The sequence below is a fragment of the Choristoneura fumiferana genome, chromosome 2, assembly GCF_025370935.1.
Source record: "Choristoneura fumiferana chromosome 2, NRCan_CFum_1, whole genome shotgun sequence".
NCBI lineage: Eukaryota > Metazoa > Arthropoda > Insecta > Lepidoptera > Tortricidae > Choristoneura > Choristoneura fumiferana.
Genome location: NC_133473.1, coordinates 13,046,519 through 13,056,433, shown reverse-complemented (window position 1 = coordinate 13,056,433; position 9,915 = coordinate 13,046,519). Strand labels below are relative to the sequence as shown.

The window sequence follows — 9,915 nt, the reverse complement described above, 5'->3', positions numbered from 1 at the left end:
GCAGGTTTGTGCAGGTTTTCTCACGATGTTTTCCTTCACCGCGAAGCAACTTAATGGTGCGTGTGAAGTTCCCAATCCGCACTGGGCCCGCGTGGGAACTATGGCCCAAGCCCTCTTGTTCTGAGAGGAGGCCTGTACCCAGCAGTGGGACGTATATAGGCTTGGTTGATTTGATTTTTGAAGAAGTTTTCTAAAATATTTTTTTTTCACCCAGTAAACTACTCAATTTCCCATAACCTCCTCCGTTACTATATGTATATATTATGTCATGTATACGCTAGTCTTTATTGTCCTCTAAAGAAATTCAATAAAAAATACCATAACTTAAATTGTTTCACAAGTTTCATATCTAATTTTAAAATGAACACCTAAGATAAGTGAAAATTAGTGAAAAGAGACCGCACAATAGTTTTTTCACTTTTCATGCTCGTGAAGTTCATGTTTATGCTGGATCTAGGCGACATAAAATGACTTTTTATGCACTAGTGCATAAAGTAAAATCTTCGTCTAAGACCAAGGTAATCAGGTGTCAACAGCCACAAACAAAAAAGTTTCTACATATTTTTTAAATAATTTCTAATGTATTTAAACCAAAAATCCATCAAAATAAATGTATAAAACTAAAAAATATAATTATATCATAATGCATGAAAAACAAAAGTACTTACATAGAAAATGAACAATTGTTTCCACTGTTGCTATTTCATTTCCTCGCAATCTAAGTGAAAAGCAGAGTGTAAAACTCGAGCATTAAACCCATTTTCCCCTCGACGTGTCTATCTCTATGAACGACTAGCGTAAAATGGCTCGTTTTATGCTCTTGTTGTACAATCTACTATTTTTTATGATTGGGTTGATTGTCTTGAAAAAAAAAATGGAATGCCCTGGATAAAGACACAGAGGCAATCAAGCCAAGTAGGTAAGTATCGTAATAAATGAATCTCTGAATAAGTCTAGTTATAAAGAAAAATATTTATTGTTATTACATAAAAAAATGTAGTTTAAATAACATAACAACCACAGAAAAAAATATTATTTATTTGCTACTGAAAAGTTATTTTAATTAAGCTGGTAATAATGAATTTACCTACAACAATTACGAAACACTATTATTTAGTATAAGTATAACAGTATAAGTTCTTGATTGTTGATTTTTGAAATCTCACCTGTGAAAACTAAGTAGTTACAACTTAATGTGATAAAAAATGTGTTTAATTTGAAAAAGGTACGAGATCATTTTGAATAATTAAATGGTGCATAAAGTTCCCTTTCCGCACTGTGCCCAAGTGGGATGTTTACCTTACCTTACCTTATTAATGTCGCTTTGCTGTCTTTCTGTGTATCTTTCACTGGGCTTGATCTCGAGAACCATCGTACAAAGTGTATTCATATTGCCGATATAAAAAAAATAAGGGGGTCGCTGTATATATACAAGAAACATGCCATTTCTCATTTTATATACAAAGTTTAAATGTTTATTGTTAATATGCAGTATATTATCCGAAAGGTTTGTATGTTAAACTGGTACAAAGATGGAACGAAATGAAAAAAAAATCGGGTTACTAACAAGAACCGTATTGTTTACGGTTGTATACCTACTTTATGAACTAAAACAGATACAGACCAAGACCTAGTAGATTTAATGTTTTAGAGATGTGCGGAGCACATTTGGTCGGTTTGTTTTTAAATCGGCCCCCTCCTATCGTCTTTGCGGGCGACAAACGTAGCGGCAGGCGCCGTCCCCCTTTTTAATATACGACACGATTCAAACCTGCAACAAAGATGTTGTTTGTTAGTTCCAGTTTTAACGCTGGCATTTGAATAAAGGTGATTTCCCACCGGATGAGCTGGGCAAGAGTGGATTTCATAGCGTGAAGAGAATAGTTTTGAATTTTGAATAATTTTGTGAGATCCATACTGTTTGCTCTTGGTAGGGTACCTATAGATCTCTAGTTGACAAAGCCTAATAATAATGATGCGAGGCTACCATTAGATGTTTTTTTTTATTATTTTCTCAAATAACAGAATACATTGTTTAAAGAAGATTGTTTATTGTTTGGCAGATAATTATCTGCCAAACTGCATGACAGTTTGTTGGCAGAAAAAAATTAGCTCTCTAACACTGTTCTTAATATAAATCCTTAAAAATAAATACATTCATGTATAAAGATGCAAGGGGATGTACATTAACTCCACATCCGCCAGGTCATGTACTTTATCACAATATGTAAAGATATACCTATATATAACATATACATACTTATATGTATTATTAATTTAATAAATTTTTACTCATTAATGTAATGAATTATATCAATTATTGTTCTGGTTATTATTCTAATATTTCATCGTGTGGCTAAGCCTAAACCCGGATTTTTAATCCCATGGAAAAAACGTAAACAAAAGGAGTTGCCGTTATCAAAAAATATTCGCAGAATTCAAGATATTTTATTCTTTCCACATTTGCCAGAAATCAACTTCCCATTAAAAAACTGTATTTCTTAATCAAGATGAAATATTTAGGATATTATGAAATTGATGAAATATTAGTTAGGATATTATGGTTGCGATGACACTGTTCTTTCGTGGTTTTCGAGTTACTTTCTGGATCGAAAACAAATAGTAGAGAGTATGAGTGTCGCGGGCAACATGATTAGATCTCAACCACTGCCAGTTGAAAAAGGTGTAGTCCAGGGTTCTATTCTGGGTCCAACACTCTACTCGTTATATACATCAGATATGCTGCAAATTTTGACGAGTGTAAAATCCATTGAATCTATACAAGAGCTAAATAAGGATCTAAGTAATATCTGTGACTGGTCAAATAACCATGGATTAATGTTAAACTCCCAGAAGTGTACTTACATAGTCCTTGGGACAAAACACCAAGTAGATGTTGTACGTCGTAATAATCCGTCTATTTTGGTAAACGGTATTCCTATCCAGGAATCAGATGTGGTAAGGAATCTTGGAATCCTCTTTGATGGCAGGCTTAGTTTTGAGGATCATGTCAAACTTAAGGTGGGGAAATGTTATGGTGCCTTAAAATCACTGTACTGGTTAAGACCATTTTTAAATACCAGTGTGCGCGTTAAATTAATGGATAGTCTAGTCCTCTCCAATCTGGATTATGGTGACGTAGTTTACGGGCCTTGTCTTAATAAAAAGAACGAAAGGAAGATACAAAGGGTACAAAACTCTTGCATGCGTTTCTGTTACAATGTAGATAGGCGGTCACACATTACTCCCTGGCTGAATACGCTTGATGTTTTAAATATGAAAAATAGGCGCACATTAAAGCTTAATTGTTTAGTTTTTAAACTAAAGAAAACGAACGCGCCAATGTATTTACGACGTAAATTAAAGTGGTGTGGTGATAGGGAGGGACGATCAAAGCCGGAACGCACCCCAAAAATGGAACTACCGCTACCGCGCTTGGTTGCGTTCAGGGGCAGTTTCCGGTTTGCAGCATCCAAGTGCTGGAACGACCTACCTTCACCTACTCACAAATGTATATCCTTATACAGTTTTAGGACTACTTGTAAAAACTGGATTGTCAACCAACAGAAAACAGCATGTTGCTGGACGAACCTGAGACACATCAATTTATTATGATACTAGCGGATCCAGCAAACATTGTCCTGCCCGAAAAAACACTATATAAACAGCGCCGTTTCTCCTTTAATTTGAGCAAACACGCCATTATCCGATTATACTGGATATATATTTTCGATTCAAAACCTTCCGAGAGTTTTCCGTATCAAAGGGATGAACTTTCTAAACTTTAACAGTTACGAAACCCATGAAGATTTAGTATGGGAAAATGTTTTTTTCTTTTATTTAAGTATTTATTTTTCGTCAATTTTCCAATGTTCTTAATACTTATTATCCTATTCCTGACAAAGACAAATTCAAAAGCAAAAAAATCATAAAAAATTGTTCCAGCTGTTCTTGAGTTATAAATGGTGTAACTAACACGACTTTGTTTTTATTATATAGATGTAAATGTACTGTACTAAAATAGGTAGGTAGTAGGTATTGAATTGATTTCTCTTTTTCTTATTTTATTATGTTTTAGGTAGTGTTTTGCTTATTGTCAGCCACACTACCATTTCCTTCTTCAAGGTGAGGACCGAAAAGCAGCAGCTCTGCTCCTTTACCTCTTCACAAATTATGTTTTATCTGTTTCTTTATTTTGTATTTTGTTATGTTATATTTTTGGTTTTGTGAATAAATATTCTTTTATTTTTTATTTATTTTTACTTATTTTAATTAACTGATGAAATTCTTTATTTTGGCATTTACACTTTGATGTATTTATTTACAAAGAGAATACTGTTTTCGTATGTATAATTTATTTATTGTCCTGGCATTACACTCGGGTTTTTAAGCTGTGGGCCGCTTGATGCGAGACGTCACCCATTGCACTAACATTCGAGACTGAATTCGTAATCCTTTTCCAGTGACTCTTGTTCTATTAAATGATATTGTAACGGATAACTCACGTCTTAAACCGAGTTTAGCTCGATATGTTGCGGGCTATTTTGTAGCCCTTCTTCTCAGGAGCACGCGACTCGGCGGCTGCCGCAACACACACACTACCAGCCGCAGCCGCCGTGTCGCGTGCTCCTGTTTTTTTTACTGTCCACATTGGTGTTCTATTTTTATTGTAGTTAAGTTGTTCATTGTTAGGGTTTCCGTTGTTTTTCGTTCATTGTTGTATGAAAGGATGGACTCCAGTCCGCACTGCCAGTCCGAGTACTTCTAGGTCAAAAGACGACTTTTATAAGTTGTCTCCCGTAAAAACGACTCTTTTATCGAAAATAGACAAAACATGGTAACAACATAACTTTATATAAGTATTTCTAGCGGGCCCATACCTTGAAATCCCCTGAAAAGTCACTTTGACAATGACGAAACTTTGTTTACATTTTTTCCGTGGGATTAAAAATCCGAGTTTAGTGTACACAGATGGTGACCTTACATTGGCGGTGGGAATTGTCATCTCATCACGCACTAGTCTATATTGACCGTGGTAAAATTTTACAAGTCTTTGTGTCCTTCGAGTTACAGCGGGATATGTGTCATAAAATAATACAGAAGTACCTAAGTTTTTCTTACAAAATTTGATCTAGTTTCTCGAAATGATCTGAGGACACCTAATTTTACTATAGAATTCCAATCGCACACCCACAGAAATTTGAATGAAATAGTAGGTTAATTTTTGCGTATTATGTTTAATTTTATAAAACTAAAGTGTCTGTCAAGATTTCAAATGCAATTATTATGCCTTTGCTCATTAGGGTTTCCCCGTCTGTGGCTTCGCTCAGGGATAGATGGGAGGAACTGTGGGAGTAGGTAATCGTATTCTTTTTATTTTTATTTATATGTATTGTTTATTCATAAATTCATAATTGTATATGTGTGTATCGTGTTAAATGTAAGTAGTAACTAAGTACCTATATTATTTATATATATATATGTCATACTTATTGTTGTTCATTAAGTGTATTTATTTATATGTTATATACCTATTCATTTCTTCTCACTGTGCATAAATTACCTACTGTTCGCCTATCTTTAAGTTTTCCTTTCCTGTTTAGGTTAGCTTGAAAAGATCACTTTTAGGGATAAGTTCGCCTTTGCACTCTTTTGTTTTGTTGTTTTCTTTTTGAATTATTTTTGTGTTTTATTTACAATAAAGTATTTACATACATACATACATGATATTGTATATTTTTGACAAAAGCTTGAGAACGCAGGAGCGATTAAAAAAGACTATTAAGCTAACGAGTAAATGATAAAAATAGCAATTGGACTACGTTCCGCTATATATCTTTATCACTCAAAGCATTAAACATTACATATTTATGCGACAGTTTGTAATAAAGATTCTTAATTAATGTACGTTAATGGAACGCAACCTAAGCCGTTCTTAGGGTTCTAACGAAACCGGGCTCTTATGTTATTTTATTTTATATGTAAATAAAAAAATCCCTCTTTTCCTTGGTTACGCCTTAACTTGACAACGACTTTGCCGATTTCATCAAGTTTATTTTACATTTTCTAATACTTTGTGGGAAATAAAATAAGACGGTTGCGCAGAAAATTTGAAAATTAAAAAAATAAAACGAATTTAAAGTTTTCTAATGATTACAATTGACAAGATTTATTTATTACCTTATAAAAAAAAATATAAATAAATTTCAGGTAATTATAAGACATTCACAAAAGGATCGACAAATTGTATAAAAAAAACTAGCTGTTGCCCGCGACTTCGTCCGCGTAGAAGTATGAAAAATAGTTTACGTCCTATTCGCAGACCTACCGAATATACACAAACAATTTCATAAAAAACGGTCATAAATAAAATAAATAAATAAATCATTTATTTGCATAAAAACATGGTAGGTACATATTGTGTGGTAAGAAAGAAAGAGAGATTCACATGTTTTTGTCACTAAGTATGTGACGTACAAATTCTAGTTTAAAATTAAGGATAATTATGATTTAATCTTAATAACATTTAATTAATCTAATTATTTAAGTTACACTGTAAGAAGATACAATTTTATTATTATGTTCTAGATAAATAATTAACTACGTATAAATTATATTGTGTATGTCAAAATAGTAAAATAATAAAGAATTAATTTCAACAGACAATAATTTCAAAATTATACAATTTTAGTAATCACGCCCAATTTGGTTACGCTTCAAAAATTCGTTCATCGAGTAAAAACATTCATTTTGGAGCCAGGGTGAGAGCTTCCGTTTAAACTCCTTTGTGGACAGACCTTTAAAATCTTGTGGAAGAGCATTAAACATTTTGATGGCCATTGGATAACAACTGTTACTGAACTGTTTTGAACTGGCCTTAGGTACAACTAAGTTATCCGGATATCGAGTATTAAAAATGTATAACATCGCCAATGCTTACTTTAATAGCATTATTTTGTACGGCCTTATTTTATGGGGATTTGTTGCAGACATTGAGTCAATTTTTATCTTACAAAAAAGAGCAATTATAGCAATTTATAATTTGAAGACGCGTTAATCTTTAAGATCTTTTTTTAAGGAAACGGGTATCCTAACCCTGCCGTCACTTTATGTTTTTGAAATAATCATGTATGTAAGGAAGAACATAATATGTGATTTTCCCACTAATGTCAATAAGCCAAAGACTACTAGAAGCACAGGGAAGCTTAAAGTTCCATCTTATAGACTGGCTAAAACCAAAAAGTCGTTTCTAGGAAATTGCATACGTTTTTATAATAAAATTCCAAAAAATATTATAAATGAAACAGATACAAAATTCAGATCTATTGTCAAGAAGACATTAATATGTAAGGCGTATTATAAAGTTAATGATTATATCATGGACAGGGATATTTGGAAATAATTCCGATCCGCATGAGCGATCCCTTCAAATGGCGAACCTACTGTGTTAAAAATAAAGGTGTGTTAAATACTTGTGATGTATACATATTATTTAATAATATTGTAAATCTGTTTAAAAAATATACCTCGTTGAGTTTCTTGCCGGATTCTTCTCAACAGAGGTTTTTCCGAACCGGTGGTAGATTTTTATTTGACATAAATAAGTGCTTGTTATAGCCTAAATTGAATAAAGATATTTTGTCTTTGACTTTGAATTTTTTTTAAAGAGGTCATGGTGTGTTTTTACAAACATACATGCTACCAAAAAATACAGGGATGGAACTGTCAGTAATTTTAGACTTTTGAGCAAGGTCAAGCCGTTTCGGAGGGGTTTGGTCACAAACACTGTGACACGAGAATTTTATATAATGGATAAATAATGTATGAAAGTAGCAAATTACCATAAAATTACAGCCTTGTGGCCAAATTACAATATCAAATTAGAATTTAATTAAAAAAAAAATAGTTAACAATAATTTAGGGTCGAAACACGAACAGAAAGGTAAAATTACAAAGTAGAGCTTAGTTACGAGTACCTACAGCAGCTAAGCTAGGATTAGAGACATTAAATTTTGCGTCAGTCTTTTTATGCAATGTTGGGTTCGCACGGGATTTTTCTCACGGGAAATTTAAGGACTTCATTTCAAATAGCTGGTAAAGGTTAGTCGTTAATTAACTCTGGAGCTAATGTTCGGTCTTGTCTGTGAGAAGAGTCTTGTCTCCATTTCTTTCGTGGATGTCGTAAGAGTCGACAAAGGATATAGGTTAAGGCGTAGGTGACAGGCTAGCAACCTGTCACTATTGTACCGTTTTTGTCAAACTTAAAACCTAAAATTGCTAATAGTGGCTCCGAAGATGTAACGTTTTGTGTGCTCTGCCTACCCCTTTTGGGAATACAGGCATGTTGTTTGTGTGTGTGTGTGTGTGTGTGGGAAATCCAAATTAGTCATATCTAATTTCAATTCTAGTTTCATATTTTTGCTCTCTACATTAATCATCACGTCAGATACACAGATTATACGAGTATAAGTATGAATATTCTTACAATATTATGATTTTCAAATTAGCTTAATTCTCGACACCTGTAAGTATAACTAATTTCACTACAATCTAATTCACCCGAAATTTCGTCACAACCCAACCCTCTGACGCAAATTGAAAGAAGCGTAATCCTCTGACGTAATACAACAGGCTACAGTCAAACAAACAGCGGTAAGCTGAGCAAAGTGCTTAAATAGCTGTGCTTATCATATTCGTAATACTATAAACTATCAAATAGCCTTTACCATTTTCTTTGTTGAAACAGTATTCTTTTTATGATTTACCTATTCATCGCAAAAAAACCACTGTAATTAATCCACTCGCTAAGCTAAAACATCAGCTAGAACACGCTTAGAAGTCACGATGAAAGCTAGAAGTGAGTTTTGCTTTAAAGCTTAAGCGTCCCAACAGTATAACCTCTGCCTTGGATTAGCTATATGTATAACATGCTGTATAACATGGTATACTAGAGATACCGTATACAGTCTGAACCGGCCTAAATTTTAACAATTCATTTATGCGACATTAATTCTGCACTCACTTGACATAATCTGAAACGGATACTTCTTTTGTTTTTGTGTGAAACTATAATACATATTTCTACAAATAAATACTAAACCATCTAAGTACAAGTCTCCTTAATAAAGTGCACCATAGCGTAGTCCCAAAGTCCCAACCACGTTCAAGGCATGTTTAGTTAAATTTTAAGGCGACATGGCTGTCTTTGTGTATTATCTTAATGTTTGTCAATTAAAGTACGAAACAAAACAGAGTGGATTATAAATGAGAGGGCCTTTTTTTCGTTACTGTCTCATTTTTGACGTAAAATGCTTGAACATGGCAACAATTTGCGAGTTTCGTAGTAGCCCTTCAGGCCCCATTCTACGAAGTGCGAAATTTGAACTTCGTATCTTGCTGTCCCGCTGACGCTATTAGTATTTTATTTAATACGACAGTGAGAGGGAGACGGTACGTACTTACGATAATAACTTCAATTTTCGTAGTAGCCCCCCTTACTGGCATTTTGCATATCATAGAGGCTCCCTTTCTGATGTATCCTTGCATATTCATTACAGAGAAAACCTATCCTGTAGTAAAAAAATTGATCGTAAACGAGGCCATAAATTAGTTCATTAATATTTGACCTAGAGTTATTGAATTATGAAAGAAAGTGGGCAATGCAGAAATAAGATTAGCCACCCACTGCACAAAAATAGCCAGAGATCAAACGCGTGTTGACTGTGCGATTATTTTTAAAGTATCTGCTTTATGGATACGTAAATAGATTGCTCAATTTATTTTTGGCAAATAAAAATATCGCTGGGAACACCATAACGCGAATACGCTATTTGATGACGTGTTTGAAAATACCAGATTTTAGATTATTAATGAAGTTTTAGTGCTCAAACTCACTTAGGAGTGCGCCGTATGTTG

The 9,915-nt window shown here is 33.6% G+C and overlaps 1 long non-coding RNA gene across 2 annotated transcripts in view; it reads right to left on the bottom strand.

Annotated features, from left to right (window-relative positions):
• Positions 1-987: 987 nt before the first annotated feature.
• The window catches only part of LOC141443995 (uncharacterized), a 33,617-nt gene continuing 24,689 nt past the window's right edge, over positions 988-9,915 (bottom strand). The window contains exons 3-4 of one of the 2 annotated variants that reach the window (XR_012453106.1): positions 9,459-9,569; positions 988-1,771 (exon numbers count right to left, since the gene is read on the bottom strand). This is a non-coding gene — a long non-coding RNA (uncharacterized lncRNA). The remainder of the gene's footprint in view (positions 1,772-9,458; positions 9,570-9,915) is intronic. The other variant, XR_012453105.1, reaches the window with a different exon arrangement.